The sequence below is a fragment of the Eupeodes corollae genome, chromosome 2, assembly GCF_945859685.1.
Source record: "Eupeodes corollae chromosome 2, idEupCoro1.1, whole genome shotgun sequence".
Classification (NCBI taxonomy): domain Eukaryota; kingdom Metazoa; phylum Arthropoda; class Insecta; order Diptera; family Syrphidae; genus Eupeodes; species Eupeodes corollae.
The window spans coordinates 44,299,273-44,324,275 of record NC_079148.1 but is presented as its reverse complement, the minus strand read 5'-3'; the positions used below and the strand labels follow the sequence as shown (position 1 = coordinate 44,324,275).

The window sequence follows — 25,003 nt, the reverse complement described above, 5'->3', positions numbered from 1 at the left end:
ATTGGAAATGAAAAACATAATTAAATACAAATTTTCAACATTGTCTATAAGATAATGAAAATAAAATGAAACAAGAATTCAAAAGTTTAAAAAGAGGCTTGGATGCAACCTACACTGATAACTTCCCATCCCGTCTGTCAATTTGTCTTGCTTAAAAGTTTGTCTATTGCGCGTACTATTTTTTGTAGATTTTATTTTTGTATGAAAAAACGTACAGTTGGATTTTTATATAAAAATTACTGAATATCGAAAACAATATTTTCTGTGTAATAAAATAAGTTTTTTTAATTTTTGAAAAGCTATTTGAGTCGAAAGTAAATTTTACCGAGTTTTATTAATTTTTTTAGGTTTTTATTTTTTGTAAAAAGCTGTCAATTCGATTTTTCTCAACATTTTTCATAATGTTAAAAACAATATTTCTTTTAAAATAAAATAAATTTGAAGCCTCAATTTCAAGTTCTTGAAAAGATATTTGAATCGATATTCTTTTTTTTAGATTTTAATTTTTTATAAAAAAAACTGTTAATTCGATTTTTCTCAAAATTTTGTCAGATGTCAAAAACATTATTCTTTCTTGCACAGAATTGTTTGGAGATGAAATAATATTTAAGTCGTTAAATTTTGGAGGTGACAAATTTTTTTGTAAAAGTATTTTTGATTTATAAAAAAACGTTAAATGTATTTTTTTTCAAAAAATATACTTTTTTGATATCACGTCTCTAGCGTTTTTGGTTCGTAAGATATTTAGAGTTAACAAAAATTGTCACCTTTTTTTCAAACTTCTATAGTAAAAAAAACCACCCACGCAATTACACACGCACTCAACGTATACACGCACGCACAGACATCTACTTTCTAAAAATCTTTTATTTCGACTCTAGGGACCTTGAAACGTCGAGAAATGTCAAAATTTTCAATTTGACTAATCGGACCCATTACAACAACTGCCTATGGGAAGTTAAAAATAGGGAACAAAAATAAGTAGGTACATATTAGTTAGGTTTTGTATTTAGTATTTCGTAGGATGTCCTTTTTTTCCAAATCTGCTTTATGTCTCTTTGGTAAGCTTTCTACAAGTTTCGGGAAATGAATTGTTGGGATGGAATACGAACAACATCGTTTTACGGATTTTAAATCGAACTTATATCCGAACTTCAATAAGCAGTGCTCTAATGAAATGCCAGTTGCATTTCTCCCTTAAGCAATTCAACCGTAATACTCGTTGTTTTAGGAATGCCCATCAGTTTACCCTCAAGCTCAATTATGGTCGTACTGTAAAGTACAGAGATTCTTTTTTTACTCAATATTTCCCACTCATTACAGTGTGCAGGTATTCAAAACCAATGTACATCGGTATCTCCTTTCATATCCTACCTTCCCTCCCTAATAACTCGCACTGTGTATAGTCATTATAAGGGTGTTCATATCCCCTTGAGTGCGCGTACAATATAAAAAAAAACTCTGGGCTAGCCAACTTAAAACCTGAATTAAGTTATCTCGAAGGCAGGCCTGAACTGATTTTTCTGTATGTTTGAGGTCATTATTGTGGACAAATCTTCAAGTTAAGTGCAAATTTTTGAAAGCAAAAGGTTTCATATTATTTTGTAAAATATCTCCGTACTGATACTCATCCATCCTGCCAGATACTTTTGCTATCGGACCAACACCACCGTGCCACGAAAATGCTGCCCGTAATATTGCCGCCACGGTGTTTAATCGTCTTCATGGTATATTTTGGATTAAACTCTTGACCTTGTGGACGAACGTAAATTTTGACATCAGACACGAATCTTTTAATCTTCGATTCGTCACTCCATACGACAGTTTTCTAAAATGTTAGTGGCTTTTGTAGATGTTCCTTGGCAAAAGCTAAACGTTTTTCGTTTTAAGTTTGTTGTTGAAACAAGCGGCAGGCATCAAGTCCTGCTTTTGTTAGGATATATCGCAAAAGTCTAGATGTTATTTTTACGCCATGTTCTTCTCCAACCTGATGTTTTATATCGGTAGAACTCTTAAATGGATCCTTCCTACTTGCAGTTACCATATCATGTTTTTAGCCCTATTTTTTTCGTGTAGTGGTCTTAAATATCTTTTGATGTTGCACTTTCTTGATCTCATTCCATCTTTTTGGAACAGACCAAATCATTTGCAATGTCAAGAATACGTCTACTATTTCCAAACATGTTTAAAATAACAATTCTCTTTTCTTTTGAACACAACTAAAAAGAAGCCCTCTTGTTTTGTGGTTCTATTTAATGATACAAATGTACCGTTATGTGATCAGTGATGTCACATGTGTTTGCGGATAAATAAAATTTGAATCAGTTATAGTTTAGTAAAAAATATGTGTGAGTTATATGAAAGCATATAGTGGTTCGATTTATGTTTCCACGACTGTATACAAAAGGAATAGGAATAGTTAAAAAAAAAAAGAGGCTAGAAATCGACCCACACTGATAACTTCCCATCCCGTCTGTCTATTTGTCTTGCTTAAAAGTTTGTATTTGGGTGTGTTGGGTTTAAAAATTGTTAGTTGAATTATTTTTACAAATTTTAAAATTACCAACAATATTTTTTATATAAAGAAATAGTTCAGTTTGAAAATCTGGTTTTGTTAAAAAGATTTTTAATGTAAACAATTGTTTACCAAATCAGAAGCATTTCTTCAATTTTTACAAATTAGATGAATGACATTAATTTGAGAGATATCAAGAACTGAAGATCAATTTTTACCAAATTATTTTTTAATAAAAAACGGACTGTTTTATTTTTATAAAAAAAAAATACTGAATATCGAAAACAATATTTTCTGTAAAATAAAAAGACTTTATAGACAATAGATATTTCTATTTTTTAAAAGCTTATTGAGTCGTAAGAAAATTTTTACCAAGTTTTAGTATTGTTTTTTTGTTAGGTTTTTATTTTTTGTAAAAAAAACTGCCACTTCGATTTTCCTAAAAATTTTACTGAATTTTAACAACACTAATTAAAAAAAAAATCAAAGTAGTTTAAAGTCAATATCTCAAAGTTTTTAAAAGATATTTGAGTCGAAAATCAATTTTTACCAACTTTGAGTAATGTTATATTTAGGTTTTTATTTTTTATAAAAATAAGTGTCAATTCGATTTTTTGAATTACATTTGGAAAATTTGACCAGATGTTAAAAACGTTATTTTTCGTTGCAAAAATTGTTTTGGAGATAAAATCATTTTGTATTCGAAAAATTTTTGGGATGACACATTTATTTGTCAGTTTTTTTGATTTATAAAAAAATCATTAATTGGATTTTTTTTAAAAAACATTCTTGTTTGGTATCACGTTACAACATATTATGTAAAATTTAATTCAAGTCTCTAGCGTTTTTGGTTCGTAAGATATTTAGGGTTAACCAAAATTTTCACATTTTTTTAAAAATGATATGGTAAAAAAACGTCCACGCAATTTTCTTGAGAGCCATTTCTGTATCTTTATGCCTTATTATCTGTATAACAAAATTTCTTTGTAGTCGATATCTCTTCTGATTCTTGAGGTATGGATAGCGAAAAAACGTCGCGAACTTACGTACACACGCACGCACAGACATCTTTCTAAAAATCTTTTATTTCGACTCTATTGGCCTTGAAACGTCGAGAAATCTCAAAATTTTCAATTTAAAGTTAAAAAAAAAAAAAAAAAAAAAACAATTAAAAAATACAAACAAAAACATTTGGTCCAAATTTAAAGGCCTCGGAACTCAGAAACCTATTTTCAAGCCGTACAGAAAATGTTAAGAGGGTTACAAAAACTCAAAAACTATGAATATTAAAATTCAACATTATTGTCCGGTAAAAATTGTAATGCAAAATAATTCATTTTGTTTTATTCCAAAAATTTTAATTAAAAAATCAAAAATTAAAAAAAAAAATTTCAAAAAAATTTATCAAACTTAAAAATTGCTTGCATTAAAAATAAAGTGCACGACTGGCTTGTACAAACGAATACATATACTCCTTAAATTTTAAATTTAAAAATGTTTCTATAAATTAAGTTTGTCTTCAAAAATTCAAATGTCATTTAACTAATCAATAAAAAACATTGATTTACTATTTTTTTTATTGTTAAGTTTGTTTGATTATTTTTTTTTTTATTTTTATTTATATACGTTTTTCATTTGATTTTTTTTTTTTTAAATGGAAATCCATTTTATAGGGGCGAGGCAGACAGCCAAAAGCCCAAACTAAGAGTTCAAACTTGAAACTTAAGGTTTTAAGCCTATTTGCGTTCGGATTTTTTTTCATTTTTAAAGACGAAAAATAAAAGTAGTCCCCATATAATTTTGATTATTATTATTGTTTAATAGAGTTATCTCAATTTTCTCAAAAACGAACCGATAGATTTTTATAAAATTTTCTCTAAATTTCTTTTTTTTTGACATCGCTTTTGCACAATCTCTAACGCTATCTTTATAATGTTTGATTATCAAAAATTTATTATTTTTTTGATATTTAAGAAAGTATTATAATTATATTTTTCAAACCTTTATAGTTTGTAGATAGGGGTCAACATTCTTAAGCAAAATTCAAATGTTAAATGGTTATTAATAAGCCCTTAATAACTGGGCATCAAAAATATACACAAATAATTAAAAAAAACCTTGGAATTTTCGAAAAAAAAAATAATATATCAAGGTCTTATGTTTGTTTAATGGCATTTAATTTTTTGAAGACAAACTTATTTTAAAGGTAAACTGATTTTTTGGATTAAGGGTAATTTCGTGCAACCTAGTCGCCCTCTTTATTTGCCTGGTAAACGTAAAAGATCATATATCATATTTTAAGACCCTACAGCTGATTTATCGGGCAATGAAATATGAAGCAATAAATATCAAACTGAAACCTCTCCAAAATTATTAGAATGTTTAAGTTTCTTTGCTGAGTTTTCCATTCATACAAATTTCGAACTCGAAATTTTAATCAAACATGGCCCAGAGAAGTTAAAAAAGTATGTCCAGCGATTCCGTCGTTCGTCTGTCTGTCCTCGCTCCTTAAGCTTAAATCATTGAGCAAATTAAATTCAAAATTATAAATTAAAATTTTGAGTTTTTTTTTAATTTTAGAAAACCAAAATCACAGTAGTCACCACACAATTTTCTTTCTTAAACAAAATTCAAATGTAAAAATCGAAAATAAGTATTTTCCTAAAAAACGTCCTAAAATATTTAAATGGCATTTTTCTAAAATTTATTTTTCAACAAGTACATTTAGCACTAATAACTTCAGTAGCACCCGTGGCGTGACGGCTAGTGCGTTGGACTGTTATGTCTGTGGTCTTAGGTCCAAACTCGATGGCATAGACAATCTAAGGATGTTGTGACGTAGGCAATCTAAAGATTCACGGCTACTTTCGCTTTTGACAGGAATTGACAAATCCTCTTAGTATAATTCTTGTCATGAAAACCGATTTCTCCGTTTAGATTCGGCTTAATGCTGTAGGTACCCTCCATCCCTGACAACATTACTCGCACACAGGAATGGTTGAGAGTTGTAAATCACTAGGCCCTAGTTCTCAGCGGACTGTTGCACCACCTTATTTATTTATTTATAAAATGAAAACTCTTCTTTCTTTCAATTTGAAAAATATGTTCCTCCCATTGAGGCATCTGAAGCAAGTTTATGTAATCCCAAAAAACGGAATTAAATAAAATTTCTTTTAAAATTAAAATGTAAATAAATTTTTTTTTTCAATTTTTTATTTTCAAAAAATGTTGAGGCTTGAACAATTTTGTTAACGAAAAGCAAAATGTGAAACAGGAACCTCATCATAATATTTTATAACATAATAATTTACAAAACTCTAAAAACCTTTAAGTTATACAAATATATTCACCAGTAAGCATGGAAGCACATTCTCGTAAATTATCTTTTTCATTTCATTTGAACTTAAGTGCTTAAGAATGATATATTAGGAAGTTGTTTTTAATAATTGGTCATTAAATTAAAGACCTTAACAAAATGTCGCTTTGTCATACTTGTTAAACCTAGTAATTAAATAGCTCACTAAGAACTTAACATCCAATTCCTTGAAATTGGTTTACCAAAAATTCAGCCCAATAAAATGTGAGTAATTTTTAAAATAAAAAATAAGAGATTTATATTTCAATTGAAACTCTTTATTTAAATATTTGAGAACTTGAAAAAAATAACCGAAACCTGGTGCATAACTTCAGAACTGCTTTCCGCCATCAGACAGTGCTATCATCATGCAACCCGACATTAATCTCTTTCCTAATTAATATTCATCTTATATAGAATCAATCTCTGTTCTCTATCGTATTAAAATTTACGATCGTACGAATGAATTTTTACCGCAAATCCAGTTAACCCGAAACATTTGCGGTTTGGATTTTGATTGCATTTGCCTGCGCACATAATAAACAACATACATTTTCAACATCTTTTGGCGTGGGAATAATCTAGCCAAAAGTTCCAACAACCAACAAGATTAATGGGCCAGTTTGATCAAATGACAAATGTTTACGAATTTTTTAAATACAAAATTTTAAACAATAATTGAATCTAAAAATTCTTTAACTTTATTCTGCTACAATGAAAAAATCATCGTGTAATTTTATTGCAATTTCGTGAAGGAATAAAACTTAAAAAAGGGAAATAAAATTGAAATTGCGTACGACGAATACCTCAATTAACTTCCCATTTTCATTACACACATCGAGTGATAACAACTATGTTGAATCTTCGCTCAAGGAGCCCATGCATCGCACATCACAAAAAAAAGTAACTGTAAGTAGCCACTCCAACACCGGCTAGGCTGTGCGTAAAGGGATATTTTTTAAAGTTGGTTGCAAATTGCATAAATTGTAATTGCAGGAGGCTTCTTTCATCTGAATTAATCAATAGGTTGGTATTATTTGCTCTAAAACATCTTTCAAGGCCGGCAATTACATCGGTACGTGATCCGTGATTATTTATATGCTTGTGTTACGATCTGAGCTTTAGTTACAGTAGGTTTAACAAGAAAGGGGATTCAGATTTATAATTTTATTATAAAATGAGGGCAGTAAAGTGCTTCTTGAGATTTTTCTGTTTTAATAATGTTTATCTGCAAAATTACTTGATATCCACATGTTGTTGCCAAATTAGTAAATTGTTCAAGTTTTTACTTGTAATTTGTCGATTCGTGAATTAAGAGCTCTGTTATTTATTAACTTCCCATAGGAAGTAATTGTAATGGGTCCGATTTGTCAAATTGAAAATTTTGACATTTCTCGACGTTTCAAGGTCCATGGAATCGAAATAAAAGATTTTTGGAAAGATGTCTGTGCGTGCTTGTGTACGTACGTTCGCGACGTTTTTTTCGTCGTCCATAGTTCAAGAACCAGAAGAGATATCGATTTCAAATAAATTTCGTCATACAGATAATAAGGCAGAAAGATGCAGAAAGGGCTCTCAAGAAAAATTCGTGGGTGGTTTTTTTAACATAGCAGTTTGAAAAAAAAGGTGAACATTTTGGTTAACCCTAATTATCTTACGAACCAAAAACGCTAGAGACTTGAATTCAATTTTATATATTATATTGTAACGTCATATCAAAGAAGTATATTTTTTGAAAAAAAAAACCATTTAACGGTTTTTTTTATAAATCAAAAAAACTGAAAAAAAAAATTTGTCACCTCCAAAATTCTACGACTAAAATATGATTTCATCTCCAAAACAATTTTGTGCAACGAACAATAATGTTTTTGACATCTGATAAAATTTTGAGAAAAATCGAATTGACAGATTTTTTTATAAAAAATAAAAATCTAAAAAAACATTACTCAAAGTTGGTGAAAATTGAATATCGATTCAAATATCTTTTTAAAAACTTGAAATGTAGGCTTCAAATTTATTTTATCTTATAAGAAGTATTGTTTTCAACATTCAGAAAAATGTTGAGAAAAATGGAATTGAAAGTTTTCTTATAAAAAATAAAAACCTACAAAAATTAATAACAGTTGGTAAAAATTGAATTTCGACTTAAATATCTTTTCAAAACTTCGAGAGATTGGCTTTAATTTACTTTAATCTTTCAAAAAATATTGTTGTCAACATTCAGTAAAATTTTGAAAAAAATCAAAGTGACAGTTTTGTTTACAAAAAATTAAAAACCGAAAAAAAATTTACAAAAGTTGGTAAAAAATGACTTTCGACTCAAATATCTTTTCAAAACTTTGAGATATTGGCTTTAATTTACTTTTATCTTTCAAAAATTATTGTTGTCAACATTTTGAAAAAAATCGAATTGACAGTTTTTTTACAAAAAATAAAACTCTAAACAAAAAATTAATAAAAGTTGGTAAAAATTGATTTTCGACTCAAATATCTTTTCAAAATTTTGAGATATTGGCTTAGATCTAATTTTATCTTATAAGAAATATTGTTTTCAACATTCGATAAAATTTTGAAAAAAAATCGAATTGACAGTTTCTTTACAAAAAATAAAACTCTAAACAAAAAATTAATAAAAGTTGGTAAAAAATGACTTTCGACTCAAATATCTTTTCAAAACTTTGAGATATTGGCTTTAATTTACTTTTATCTTTCAAAAATTATTGTTGTCAACATTTTGAAAAAAATCGAGTTGACAGTTTTTTTACAAAAAATAAAACTCTAAACAAAAAATTAATAAAAGTTGGTAAAAATTGATTTTCGACTCAAATATTTTTTCAAAATTTTGAGATATTGGCTTTAATTTACTTTTATCTTTCAAAAATTATTGTTGTCAACATTTTGAAAAAAATCGAATTGACAGTTTTTTTTACAAAAAATAAAAACCTAAAAAAAGATTAATAAAAGTTGGTAAAAAATGATTTTCGATTCAAATATCTTTTCAAAAATATGAAATAATAGTTTCTAACTAATTTTTACTTAAAACAAATATGGTTTTCAACATAAGGACAAATTTTGAGAAAAAATCGAGTTGACAGTTTTTTTACAAAAAATAAAAATTTAAAAAAAAATGAAAAAAGTTGATAAAAATTGACTTTCGACTCAAATATCTTTTCGAAAATTGTAGATATTTTCTTCAAACTAATTTTATCTTATAAGAAATATTGTTTTCAACATTCGATAAAATTTTGAAAAAAATCGAATTGACAGTTTTTTTTTACAAAAAATAAAACTCTAAAAAAAACAATACTAAAACTTGGCAAAATTTACTTTCGACTCAAATAGCTTTTTAAAAATTAAAAATATTGGCTTCAAACTTATTTTATTTCGCAGAAAATATATAATATAAAAAATAGTACGCACATTTGGTAAAAATTGATACCAGTACATATAGACAAACTTTTAAGCAAGACAAATCGACAGACGGGATGGGAAGTTATCAGTGTGGGTCGCATCACAGCCTTTTTTTTATAAATAATCTTGTATGACGTCAAATAATGTTAGATAAAATTTATCTTGAGTCGCTAAAATTATTGGTTAGGGAGTTATTTGGGAACAATCAGACCTCACTTTTTTTTTTAATACGGTTTTACAAAAAAATCACTAAACGGTGTCTTTTTTCAAACCCTTTTTGCACATTACAATATGGCTATCTGTAAAACAAAACTTATTAGAAGTCAATATATTTGCTTGTTCTTCAGATATGGAGGACGAAAAACGTATGAACGTACCCAAACTTACTAAAAACTATGGATTTGTTCTTGAAACGTCACTATTATCAATTTTACATATAGCACCGTTAACAATGACTTCTATGGAAAGCTAAGACTCGAGTACTTTCATCTGCATCTCTTGCTCATGAGAAGGGATTGAAGTTGTGTGAGAACCGGAAAACGATTCATTTCAGAACATTTCAGAACAAAATCAGTTTGTTTTAATTTTTATTCTAAACCTTGCAACACGACATGTTAAAAGCGTTGAGCATGAATTCCAATTCAGAACGCTATACAAAAAAAAAACGAAAAACAATATCTAACGGAAATAAGTCGTGATGTGTATTTAGTTCTAAAGAAATGTTATTTCACCTATGGTGTAGACAGTTTAATCCCAAAAAATTAAGAGTATAAAATCAATTTATGTACAATTGAGGTCTGTCAGCGTCTAACTTATTGTCATTCTGATCTTGAAGTCATCGGAAATCAATACTTGATGACATCACGTTTCAATGATATCAATTGAAAGTAACACAGACAAAAATGTGAAGTCCAGACCTGGATTGATGTTTAGATGACAGCTGTGGTTTTATTTTTGGGGATCATTAATTTACGCGATTAAAACATGGCGATCATAATACTACAGTAGTGCTGAGTAATACTCAACTCAACACAATTTTATCAACTTAAATAAATTGTCGATTAGATAATTTTTCGCAGATGAATTAAAAATAAATCAAAGAATAATGGTTTCCTGATAAGGTTAATCCTTTTTTTTTGTTTGATTTAAATTCATAGTTCAATTTTATGGTTTTGTTAAATATTTTATTGACTTTTTTTATTTTATTATGTATGTTATTACTTCCTTTGTTAAGTATTTTCTTACAAGAATTCTATTTGCTATCGTAGTCCGTTTCTAAAAATGGTGACACATGTGTACACGAGTCTTGATTACTGCTTATTCCTCAATTTCATTCGTTAAGATCAATAACTTCAATTCTATTGTAGTTTAAGACAAAAATAATAAATCAAGAGTGAATAAATGTTTTTTTTTAAACTTCTAAATCCTAACTAAACTACGCAAAACTTTTCTTAAAGATTAACTTCAATTTTGATAATACACTACACATTAAAACGATTGAAACTTTTAAAAGTCTATTATTTGTTTGCATTGTGTTTATAGGTTATGTTATCACTGTCCTAAAAAAATTTTACAAATTAATGGTTTTGTATAATTATTCTATAAAACAATGAATATTTAACTTTTAATGTTGTAAACTTTGAAAATAGAAATGTTTGTACTTTATGAAAATAAAAACTTCTTTAAACAATTTTTAACACAAAAATTTACTTAAGAAAATATTTTGTAATATAAAAATGACTGTCAAAAAATTTCTTTAAATTTTGTATAAATGATAAATTACAGAATTTATCAAAAAGTTAAAGAACATTGTCTAAGAATGTATTCAAATTATACTTTTCGAAATTTATATTTTAAAAAATTACAAAAACTCTGACATTCAAAACTTAGATTGGTAAAAAAACAGTTCTTTGAAAATTATTTAAGATTTATTTGAGGCTTACGAAAGTTGTACAGTACATTCTCGATTAACGCAACTCGATTCACGGAACTATTCGATTTTCGCGACAGCTGATTTTTTCTTATTATTGACGTGGTAATCGCAAAAAACAATTGAATCGATACTTGACTTTGCTATTTTTGTTTTTGTCTGCTGCGTTACATTTTGTGTCGGCAGCTATTTTACCGCTACTTTTGAGTAATGGGTACGATGAAGTTGTATGAATGTACATCTATGTATCTACAATGCAAAATGCACTTACTAATTTTAATGAATTTTGCTCAGTGAGTCGCTTGTTTTTCAAAAAAAATACAAGCTAAATCAAAGAAAGCAAAATCTGTAAATTTCCAGCGAGGTCCTAAAAACAAAGGCGTGCCCATTGCATACAAAAATGAAAGAGATGCCAATATCTTTTAATGTGAGCAATGGTTGGATGACAAATTTTAAGAAAAGACACAAAATTCGTCTGTTGAAAATTTGTGGAGAAAAACTTTCAAGCAAACCGCCACTTGTTGATTCATTCTTGATAAATTTAAGGAAAAAGTCAGAGAGATCGATTTGACTACCAGTCAAATTTATAACACCGCCGTCTGGATTATTGTACCGACTTATGCCCAACAAACCTTTTGTAGCTTTTAAGGAGTCGACAGCTCCTGGGCGAAAGACAAGCAAAGAAAGAATCATGTTTCTCGCCTGCACTAACGCATCCGGTATACACAAATTTAAGCTATTCGTCATCGGTAAACCTGTAAGCCCAAGATCATTTAAAAATTTTGACCACATACCCGTTGTATACAAAGCAAATAAAAATGCTTGGATGACGTTAGCATTTTTTGAACAATGGTTCCATTTGACATTTGTGCCTGAGATAATAAAATTAAGCCGGCTACAGGTATGTCTTGTTTTAAACGTTGTTAGTGTCTTTAAGGAACGAAAATAACATAATTTAACCCTAATTGAACAAATTTTGATTCTTCAAAAACTTCAAAAAACGAGAAATGACTATTTTAAAAAATCGCAACATCTAAAAAGTCCAATTTTTTCCAAAAATAATAATTATGTAAACATATTATGTATCAACTTTTAATCTTATAATGAATTAACTTTTTTTAGATTTATTTTCTTATTATTCTTATGATTAAAAAAGTACTGGTTTTCTGATTTTCACTTTGCATCTCGAATAGAGCCTAACAAAATATTTACTCGATTATTGCAACAACCTCGGTCTATGCATCTACCCTTGTTTTTATATTCAATTTTATTACTCCAATCTTAAACCTATCTTAAAGCTAGACAAAAATTCATAAAACTAGCCTAATTAACCATAACCTACAACTAACTTACTGGTCCCATACGGACAATCGAAGTTAACTTAATACTAATTCTAAAAATAAGAATGCCTCTGGTGGAATGAAGCCGCTCAAGCGTGCACTTTCAAAATACTCGTCGTTCGGATAGAACGCCCCGAACATTAAATTGTTGGTCGAAGACATAGCTCTTGCAATGTGACCTCGAACGAGTTTTATCACGAAATTGTCAATTAGGACCTCGTGGGAATAGTTATGCACATAAGAAGATTCGGCTGTTCAATATAAGCCGGTGCAGCGTCGTAAACACTGCCGCTCGAACACCCGAAACTTCTCCATCTGGAAAGGGGCAACGTTTAACCACACAGGACAACAATAAATGATTATTGGCCGTATGAGGGCAAATGAAATGAGCAAATAACCTTCACTCTGGGGTCAAGCCGACTGCTAAAAAACAGCCATTTCTTCAGAGCGAAAGCTCCTCTGGCCCTCGTCAGAGCAGCATTTATATGTCTGTCGAAATATAAATACTGATCTAACCAGATACCGAGGTACTTCACTACACTTTTGCTTGCTAATGGCTGCCCCTGAATATCAACGATCACCGTCTTGCGCCAATTCTTGCACGTATCACTCGTGGCCCTAGCCAACGGAGTCCGGAACAAAATTGTCTCTTGACATTTATTTTAAGTTTCCAATCGTCGCAATATCGCTGAATCTTGTCGAAATCACGCTGCAAAAGAATTCTAATACCCTCAACCTTTCTTGCCGTTCTGTACGCAATTAGATCGTCGGCGTACGCAATTGCCTTTGTAAACTACCTATCAGATCGCTGGTGTAAATGCTGAGGAGAATCGGCGAATTCACCGCTCCCTGTTGAAGACCATTTTTAATTGTGAATGTTGTGGTAGAAGTTACATTGCCACTTTTAACAACAAACTTTCTACCGTTAAGCATATCATAAATTATATACAACAATGGCTTGCTAATGCTAATTCCATTGGATATCAGAAACGAGTTTAGCCGCGGCATGAACTGTGTCATGACCCGCCTTAAACCCGAACTGTTTATCCGAAACTATTTTGTTGTCCGCAGCCCACATAGTCAGAGCCCTATTAATGATTTTTTCGAAAACTTTGCTGATGCTCGGAAGAAGACTTATCGACCGAAGATTTGATGGGTTGGAGTTGTCCTTTTCCTTTTTCGGGAGAGGATGAACCACAGCGGTCTTCCAATGCATTAGATAATATGCATTATTCAGTGCATTGTTGAAGAGTGTGGTATAAATGTCAATTGCCTCCATCGGTAAATGTATTAGTACAACGTTGGATATACCATCGACCCCTGCTGACTTTTTATTTTTTATTGAATTGAAGATGAGCTAAAGCTCAACCTTTGTCACTAACAAGGGACTTGGTCCCGTTTGCTTGGCGATTATGGCATTTGCCAAGGAATCGTCATTGAACCGCATGAAAACGCAGTTCTCAGATCGCCATTGTGTCATATCATTTCGAAGGTAAAAGTGATTGAGTAGGGCTCTGTTTTCCAGGTCGTGGTTAGGACGAATGCTAACATTCACCTTGTACACTTGCTGGAAAGCAGCTCCCACCGCCTCCACTTTTTCCTTCGGATGATCACACTAACCATCATCGCACGGGTATTTTTTTAGTTACTTATTGCAAAACCGTTTACATTCATAACATATGTAAGTGTAAGAAGTAAGTACGAAGTTATTAAACTTAAATTAGTTATTTTAGTGGTATATAACTTTAAGTTGACAAAACTATTTTAACTTTCACCAATTTTCTTAGCTGTTAACTAATTTATTAACTCCCCATAGGAAGTTATTGTAATCATCTGATTTCAACATTTTTACATTTTTCGACTTTTCAAGGTCCCAAGAGTGGAAATAAAGATTTTTAGAAAGAAGTCTGTTTGTACGTCCGTACGTTCGCGACTTTTTTTCGTCGTCCATAGCTCAAGAACCAGTAGAGACATCGACTTCATAAAAAATTTGTTACACAAATAATAAGGCAGAAAGATGCAGGCTCACAAGAAAATTGCGTGGGTGGTTTTTTTACCATAGCAGTTTAAAAAAAGGTCAACATTTTGGTTAACCCCAGATATCTTACGAAATAAAAACGCTAGAGACTTAAAATAAATTTTATATAACATATTGCAACAAAACAAATATATTTTTTGAAAAAATCCACTTAATGGATATCACCTCGAAAATTTTACGAACACAAAATGATTTTATCTCCAAAACAATTTTGTGCACGGAAAACTATCTTTTTTAACATCTGGTAAGAATTTGAGTAAAATAGAATTGACAGTTTTTTTTTTATAAAAAATAAAAACCTAAAACAACAGTACTCAAAGTTGATAAAAATTGAATTTCGACGCAAATATCTTTTCAATACTTTGGGATATTGGCTTTAAACATCTTTAAAACTTTTAAAAAATATTGTTATCAACATTTTTACAAAAATAAAAACATAAAAAAAACATAAAACTTGGTAAAAATTTACTTTCCACTCAAAAGCTTTTTAAAAATTAAAAATATTATTATTTTAATTTCACAGAAAATATTGTTTTCGACATTCAGTAAATTTTTATAAAAATCCAACAGTTCGTTTTTTATAAAAAATTAATTCTACAAAAAATAGTATGAACATTTGTTAAAAATTGACATTCGGCTCTCGATATCTCGTGAACAATAAAAGATACTGACCTCAAATTAGTTTCATTCATACAATTTATATTTTATTATATAAGAAATAAAAACTTTTAAGAAATGGTAAAAATTGATTTTGGACTAAAAATCTTGTTTTTTATATACTATTTCATTTCGTGCAAAATATTGTTGGTAATTTTAATTTTCAACAGCTTACAAACTTTTAAGCAAGACAAATCGATAGAAGGAGATGGGAAGTTATCAGTGTGGGTCGCCTTCCAGCCTCGTTTTTATAAATAATTGAAAAAAAAAAACACCTTCTATGAACTCAAGAAACATTCTTAACCTATTAACCGCAATGACTCACCTAAGAAAGTCTATAAGAATAAAATGTTCATCTTTCATTTAGTGAATGAAATGTCCATTCATAAAATATGATAAAATTGAAACGGTATAACTGAGTCATATATAAAACCCAATATACATACTACTTTGTATTTCCAGACAAAAAATATTAACCTTTCACAAAATTCAAATATGTCTTAGCCTTTCTGAAAAAATGTATCCACAGTCAACACATATTTACATAATGTAGATTGAATTTTGACCTGACAAGTTGTTGATCTTTCTAAGCCCCATTTATTAAATTTCTCCATTTTGCTAAACACCTAGATAGCTAGGTATCCTAAAATAGCATTTAGCTTAGCCAATGAAATTGATAGGATTAATTGAACAAAATTTGAATGTATATTAAGCTTCATTTTCTTGAATTTGATTAGTTGAGATACAATTTTTAGTTTGAGGAAATCTGCTTAGATATTGGTCAATTTTTATTTTGACGCAGAAGACTGCTTAAATAAAAATGCGTGTGATTAATTTATTTTATTTTTAAATTTAATAAAAATATACGCCCCTGATGGTTATTTTACTTTGTGGAACGAAAGCACTTAAGATTGAAGATGTCGTGACTTTTAGAAATTTAAATAGAAGCTTTTTTTGTAATTTATTGTTTTAAGGCCCTCATATAGTCATACCTAATATGCGTGAGCCCAGCATTTGAATTAAACAAAAAAGTATTTTAGCAAAATTGATATTTTATTCAAATATAGAATTGGTCCCATTTATAAGAAAAGATAACAAATACACTTTTCAGGTCTAACATACAATTTAAATTTGACCAAGATGGCAAACATTTCGAAGAAACATCTAGCGGCTATGCATAAACACAAAATTACAAACAAAATATTTAAACATTATAAAATAAATGAATATGTTAATAACTTTTTATTTTTACTTAGTGAATGGAATTTTTGGACTTTAAAAAAATGTCAAAATCAAATGGAATGATACTAAATGGTATTATTTTTATAATTAGACCCTATATTTGCATTAAAATGTTTTCAGGCCTTTTAAAAAACTTTCTTGTAAATGCGAAATACTTTTTAGTTGTGAAATTTCTTGGAAAAATTAATTTCTTTTAACAGTTGGATTTCACTAACTCCAAGATAGTTTAAAAGACGCAACCGCTTGGCTCAATTGCATAAATTACAATAATTACTAAAACTATACTTGACGTTTCTTAATGTTTTTCGATGACAGGAAAAATGTATTTTAATAATATGTATACATTTCATTTAAATTATAAACTTTATAAGAATATGATTTAAAAAGTGAAAATCAAACTGCTCAACTTATTAGTCCTATTTGCAAATAATTTGTTGAAGATAATTCAGATCCACGAAACTTACTTCCAAAAAAATCCTAAACAAAATCATAAAGTTTCAATAATTTTTGTTATTCAAGGCGTTGACACTCAAACATTTGTACGTAGTTCATTGAAGAAATAATTTGGTATCACTGAACCAACTTCGCATTTTTTCAAACCAGTTCAAAAGTTTTTATAATCGCCTTATTTCTTTCAATATTGGGCAAACTGCTATAAAATGGTGAGTACCTTCAAGTTCTCTTAAATTGCAGAGAGTCAAGATTTGTGATAAATCGGATCTATAAGGCACAAAGTTTAGATTAAGTATTTCGACTCTAGCCCTAAAGATGATGCCGATAGCTTCTGCAGTCAGTTCCTTGCAAAAATAACTCATATCAGATGACAATTGGTGGTTCAGGTTCCTGTAAATGTTTTTACTTTCTGAAGAGGATGCCCTTTCTAGATATTGTAAATATATCGCATTATCATTTTTAGCAATCAGGTGATCAAGTAAATTCTGGCATTCAATAACGTTATTTTCAGTTAAAGGAAGCGTTACATTTCGTGCCGCAGCAAGATGGTTCCATTCTTTGAATGGTGTTGCGTTTCTTCGAAGATGCCTTAACAGAATTGACTTATGTAGTCCGTTTTCTCTTTTCAGTGCTGAAGTCAGATATTTGGCATGCGATTTAAGATTTTGGATGTAAATCGGTGCTAACCCTGACTCCACATGTAAAGCATACTTACTCTGGATACTTTCGAATTCCTCATGTTATGCGTACCCAAATGCTTGCAACCCATAACACATACAAGTATTGACTGTTGCTTTGAACACTCGGTACTTCGATGCTACATCAATGTTGCTGTTGCTGAAAAACGTTGGCCACTTCAGATTTATAGCTTTGGCTTCCCTACCTTTCTCCTTTGTATGTTTACTCCAGTTAAGGGTAAATGTTATCAACACTCCCACGTACTTGAACTCCTTTACTACATCGATGCGCTCATTGTTGATGGTCCATGATTAATCTGGTAGCCTTCTTCGGAGTCTAGATTCAAAAATCGTAGCTTTTGGTTTACTTGTATTGAGTTTTAGACCCCAAGTTGAACAGTAGTCTTAGAGTCTGTTGATTTTCAGTTGCAGAGCACATGGTGTATCAGCCAATAGCATCAGGTCATTAGCATATAGAGTAATACTTTGACTAGGTTAGGTTAGGTTAGTTTGGAGTGGCTGTCCAGATGTCATTGACGCACGTAGACCTCAAGGGTACATTGTGATACCACTAATGAGGTTACTCATGGGAGAGTAATGAATTTAAAGAAACCATTTTGTACTTTTAATAAAGTTAGAGAGACGTTTTGTGTCAATCGTTGCCAGTTCACTGGTGTTATCGAAAAAGGGATTACCGAGAAAGTTCTTCCTTCTAATGGAGAGTGCTAGACATGTACATATAAGGTGTTGGACCGTTTCCTCTTCCTCCTCGTCCATGCAGCTTCTAGAGAAGTCATTTGTGTAGACCCCTAGCCTCAGAGCATGTCTTCCTATGAGGCAGTGTCGTGATATTACTCCAATTGTAGAGTTTATACTTTGTCTGCTCAGCCTTTTGACCGTTTTAAGTCTATGCATATTCCCTTGGTTGCTAGGCAGGTTGTACTCTGTGACCATCTAGCATTTGTTGTTTCTAGAGCATATTGCTTGAGAAGATATTTGCATGTAGCAAGTGGTGTTCCTATGTTATGTTTTTGTCTAACATGAGGCAGAAGTGTTCCGTTTTTGGCGAGCTCATAGGCTTTACAATTTCCCGCAATGTCTCTGTGGCCCGGCACCCAAATGAGGTGAATATTAAACTGTTCCGTCATCTCATTAAGAGATGATCGACAATCGTGGACTGTTTGAGAGTTTGTGGAGACAGGCGCGAGAGATTTAAAAGCGGCTGGCTGTCTGAGAAGATTCGTATATACTTACAAGATATAACGTTTCCTTTGAGCCAGGATAGTGCTTCTTTAATCGCCATTACTTCTGCCTGGAATACACTATATTCATTGGGAAGTCTATATGATAGACTGAGATTCAGTTGTCCCGAATAGATACCACTTCCGACTCCGTGAATGGTCTTTGAACCGTCTATATAGAAGTGTACCGCATTGTCTTCCAGGGGTCTCTCTTCTTCCCAGGAGGATCTTGAAGGGATGGACACATGGAAGCTTTTACATTTTTGGTGTGGTATAGTCTAAGCGATCTGGGATAGATCTGAAACTGTCTAGAATAGTAGTATGTCCAGTATTGTTACTGTTAAATTCAGAGGTGGCTCTAAGCCTCACACATAAGTTGGCTGCCACCATTTTGGAGAAGATGTCAAGAGGTGTTAGGTTTAAAAGCACTTCCAGTGCTGCGGTTGGTGTTGAGCAAACTGCTCCTGTGATGCACATACCTGCTGACCGCTGGACTTTGATGAGCTTATTTAGATTTACCATTTTGTCCAGTGCGGTCCACCATACGACAGCTCCATAAATGAGTATCGGTCTGATTACCGAAGTGTATAGCCAGTGGGTTATTTTTAGGGAGAAGCCCCATTTTGATCCTATGGCCTTTTTACAAGTAAAAAGCGCTACAGTAGCCTTTTTGACTCTTTCATCAACATTTGCCTTCCAATTTAGTTTTTTGTCTAAAATGATGCCCAAATATTTAGCTTGATCGGAACAGCTTAATGGTATTCCTCTAATCTGGGGTGGGCTAATCTGAGGAATTTTATATCTTCTCGAAAAGAGTATTAATTCTGTTTTGTGTACGTTGACGTCCAATCCACATTGCTCAGTCCATTTAGTTAGCCTGTTTAGGGCATTTTGTAGGAGTTCCGAGAGAACTTGGGGTGCTTGCCAGATACGGATATCGCAACGTCGTCAGCATAGGCAATCACCTTGAAACCCTCTGCTTCTAATGCTATAAGTAGGTCGTTTACTACCATGTTCCATAAAAGAGGCGAAAGGACTCCACCTTGGGGAGAGCCTCGATTCACCGATCTGGTGGTAGTAAAACATCTCATGTTAGAAATTATTGTCCCGCTTTTGAGCATGAGACTTATAAGATCTATGAGTGATTTCTCTAATTTCAGCTGATGTAAATTTCAAACAATCTTTCCAAGGTTTCAAAAAGGAAGGATGATAGGCTGATTGATCGTACATCTTTAGGGTTAACGTGTGAGGGTTTCCCTGCTTTAGGAATGAAGAATACTTTTGCCATTCTCCAGGCTTTGGGAATATATCTCAACCTTACACAGCTTGTCAGAATGATTTCCAATGGTGTAATGATCATGTCTGAGGATTTTTGTAGTTTGGAGATTTATATAGATCAAAGCTGTCTATGGCCCATTGCAGTTTTTTCCGCGTTATTAGATCAACTAAATCGCTTGTATAAGCTAGAGACTCTGATGTTAAGTCATTGATTATGTTAGAGCTACCTGGAAAGTGGGTTTCTAATAACAGATAAAGAGATTCTTCATCTGTGATAGTCCACGTGCCTGCTTCTGTCTTTAAAGCACTGGGTATTGTTGGACTTTTCGAGAGAATTTTCCTGAGTCTTGAGGCTTCTGAAGTATTTTCTATTTTACCACAAAAATTTCTCCAAGAAGACCTCTTACTCTTTCTTAATTCTTTTTTATATTGCTTTAGAGCTTGTGTGTATAAGTCCCAGTCAGAAGGAGATCTAGTGTACTTAGATCTGTTGAAGAGTTTGCGACAGCTCTTTCTGAATGGTTCTAGTTCTTTACGCCATCAATAAGGTTTCTTTTTACCCTTTAAAATGGTTACAGGGCATGAAGATCTCATTGATTCATTTAAGGCTTCGGTGAGATGATTTACAGAAAGGTCTAGTTCATCTTTACTGGAGGAGCTTTTAGGAAGGTTGTGATTAAGCAGTTGTGCTAGTACCTCCCAGTTTGTATTCCGGTGATTTCGAAATCCCGTAGATGTACTTGCTACATCTTTGAGCTAAGGAGCCCGCAAAAAATACACCTCCCGGAAGAATGTCAGTGACAGCATCGATATAAAGGGCAAACAAAATTGGGCTAAGAATGCATCCTTGGGGAACACCCGTAGACGTCTTAAACCATTCCGATAATTTGTTTCCGTTTCCAAACTGCCACAGTTGTTGAATCCAGGAATTTGGAGTATAATAGAAGGAATTTCCTAGATAAACTAAAGATGATAGCTTGTACATCAGTGCTTGCCTATTTACAGTGTCAAAGGCCGCTTTAAAATCTACGAAGGAAACGTAGAGCCTAAACCCTGCTTGAAAAATACTTAAGCGGTTTGTTGACTCAATCCATCCGATAAGCCTCTCATAGAGCAGCTTATTTAGGATAGATATGCCCCTAAAGTTCTCAGCAACGCTCCTCTCCCCTCCCTCTTCTTGAAAATGGCATAGATAATCGCGTTATTAAAACAGATCAAAACAAAAGCATCATCGTAGAGTTGGTTGAAGAAGTTTACTAGGTAGTTTTTGAACTGTAAAGTGGCGCATTTATAAAATTCGGAAGGGATTTCGTCGACATCAGGTGCCTTGCTATTTTTCATTTTATCCAAAACTGTATGCAGTTCGTTCAGTAAAATTGGGCAGTCTAGTTCGTAGACACGGGTGTGTGGTTACGCATAGCTAAACTCTAAAATGGTGTTATCTTTAATTGCTAACAGCTTTTTAAAATGATTTGCAAGACTGTCTTCTTCTATAGAGTTATTGTTTGCAGTTTTTTGGGAGCGTCCTCCTTGTTCCCTTACATTGTTCCAAAATTCTTTCAAGTACTTACAAGAGATAAGTTTATGAGCAACAAGTTTCAGATAATCGATCTTTTTAGTTGTACATATTTGTTTGTATTGCGAGATAAGGTGCAGATACTGGGTTTTGAAGAAATCAGCGTTGGTTGATCTGAAAAGCTTTAAAAACACAAAGGATTTCTTTCGTAGTCGCTTGCAGCCATTATCAAACTATCTATTTACTGGTTGAGCTTTTTCGGTCTTGGTGAGTGCATATGAAGAAAATATGATCAAAAGTTGTTCTTTTTCGCTGCAATTTATTCGAATAAGCCGCTGCCGAAGTAATTTTTAAAATATAATGGCAAACCCTTGTCTTAGTATAAATAAACATTTTAGCGATAATATTGGTGCGAGAAGTCCAGCAACCGTTTTAAATTGTTGTATAATTTGTAACCCAGGTTATTTTTGTAACCAAGTTATTTCATAACCCAGGTAATCATCATGCAGTATTGTAACTCACTGATTTCTGTAAATTTATTGATGTTTAACTATGATTGAAGATCAATATTGGTAAGTCGTTTGACTTTTCACACAAATTAAGACAACTCACTTAAAAAATAAAAATTCTCCTAAACTGCCATCGTAACGATGATAAATGTCAAAAAAATTATTTTCACTTTGTCCAAATTAAGATGAATTGCTAAACTTTTTGGAATAAACATAATTATCTACAATTTCATAGTTTGTATTCAAGTGAGAACATAGGGAGTGTTAAAACTATTTCAATTCTTCAAAATCACTCTAACAACTGTTGAAAGCTTAACATATGTCCACGAAATTTGTCTTCTTTCCATATAAAGATCAACAAACAGTAATTCATATCAGTTCTTAGAAAAAAAGAAAAACATTGACATTTTTCACGTAGGCCTATTTATGGGTTATTATTGGACATGGTGTCGCACAACAATTGAAGACAATAGCTTTCATGTTATGATAAATAATATGTACAACAAAAATGTTGCCGAAGGTAATGATGGCATAGAAGTTTATGATAGTTTTATTTCGAAATCATGACTAAAATTAAAATTATAAAAACGACTTATAAGTCAGCTCTTGAAAAGTTCATTGGCTTTCAATGTGATATGGAAACTACAAGCTTATTTAAAATTATAACCAGTATTCATCATATCACCTATTCAAAGACTGGCTAGAGCTTATATATGCATATCCACATACTTAGTCTCATTAAAATTGGAAACCAATTTAATGTAGAGAGCTATCGGAAGTACGCAATGACTGATAGAATATGTAGTACGAACTTCTTCTCCTTTCACTTCTGAAAATTTAGTTAAAAGACTTGAATAAGATTCTTTCATACTTAAGGTACTTTTATAAACAAATGACTCAAGCATATTTATACATACATTTCTGTAAAGTCTGAGGTTTTCGTATGATTATTTTTATACTGACAATAAATTTAGCCTGCCTACCTGGAGATCTGGAGACAAATCTTCTCAGTTTTTAAATTGAACACTATTGTTACCCGTTGAACATGAATTGAATGATAATGACCTTTAATAAATATGTCTTTTAGTCAAAAAGCTTTGACTTTTTAATTATTTGTTGTTGCATAAATAATTATACTCGTAGGAAATCTTCAAGGCTATACTAAAGTAAAATATCCGATGTAAAAGTAAACAGTAAAACAGTCCAAAATAAGATATATAATTTTTAATTTAATGTTTTCAAGTAACTGTTGGCATCTAAAAAAAATAAAACCTGTTTACATTAATTTATGAACTGCTCCCAAAGAAAAAAACTTAATATAATTGAATGGTACAAATTACCAACAGTAATAAGGAAAAGACTGCAAAAAAATATAATTTAACTTGATTGAGCTTATTATACAGACACCTTAGGTACAATGCAATTTATCAGGATTAAGAACAAAAGTAATTTCGGGTATGGTTGGTTAAAAAGATTAATCCTTATATCGTCAATCACAATAATTGTATACCTACCCTCTTATTATGTTGGATAGTTGACCTGTATGTGTCAGAAATGATTGAAAGAGGACTATAATTTTATTTTAGAACTTGTGCGACTTGACTTGAGCTTGTATCAGTTGCTACTGATTGATTAAAAGTATTCTGCAGTTCAAGGTAAAATCCTTTTGCGGAAATGATTTTAGTGTTGATATTGTTTTTTAAATTCTTTTGTAGTTAAAGGTTTTGTATAGACAAAAACTTTTAAGAAATACTACTAAAATTATTAAAAATTGGTTTTCGAAGATAAATCTCGCCATTCAAACCATTTCATCATAACATTTTTAATTTTAAAATAATTCAACTGACAACTTTCTTAGCAAAACACGGAAACCTACAAACCTTCTAAGCAAGACAAATCGACAGAAGGAATGGGAAGTTATCAGTGTGGGTCGCATCCCAGCCTTTTTTTTCGTAATAAAACGCAGGAGTTAGATGTTATTAATTATACTATGGCAAAACCAAACTGAGCATACATCAAGTGACAGCTTTTAAAAACACCAGTTTGGAAGAAATCATTGCCAGGTAGGTTAGGTTAGGTTTACGTGGCTGCGGATTAAAATCCACACACTTAGGCCAAGAGAAAGGCCCGTTGTGATACCACATGAATCTAGAGAATTACTTCCTAATTAGTTGAACCATTTTGAGCTTTTTATATAGTGAAAAATATATTTGATATCCTTTTTAGCTAGTTCACTGGGATTATCAAAAGAGTAGTCCCCCAGATGAAGTTTACTTACTTACTTAATTAAGGTGCGCTACAGTCCTGTGTGAACTAGGGCCTCACCCAACAAACTTCTCCATCTAGCTCGGTCCCTAGCTAGATGTCTCCAGTTTCGCGCTCCAAGTTGGGTGAGGTCACCTTCCACTTGTGCGCGCCACCTGATCCGCGGTCTTCCTCTACTGCGCTGTCCTGTGGGTGCGGATTCGAAGACTTTCCGGGCCGGAGCATTGGTTTCCATGCGCTCTGCGTGACCCAGCCATCTTTGTCGTTGGATTTTTACTCTTCTGGCTAAGTCTACGTCGCTGTACAGCCCGTACAGCTCGTCGTTCCATCTTCTCCTCCACTCCCTTTTTATGCATACGGGACCGTAGATCACACGAAGAACTTTTCTCTCGAAGCGACCAAAGGTGCTTTCATCCGCTTTTGTCATAGTAAATGCGTTTACAGCGGAGACTAGGTAGACGAAGTCTTTGACTACCTCAAATTTACGTCTGTCGATTGTGACGTTTTGACCAAGACGTCGGTGTTGTATGTCCTTTCTAGACGACAACATGTACTTTGTTTTGCCCTCATTAACCG

At 31.8% G+C, this 25,003-nt stretch overlaps 1 protein-coding gene across 1 annotated transcript in view; it reads left to right on the top strand.

Annotated features, from left to right (window-relative positions):
• LOC129945425 (uncharacterized) overlaps nucleotides 1-25,003 on the top strand; it is a 114,552-nt gene that overhangs the window by 2,275 nt on the left and 87,274 nt on the right. The window lies entirely within an intron of this gene.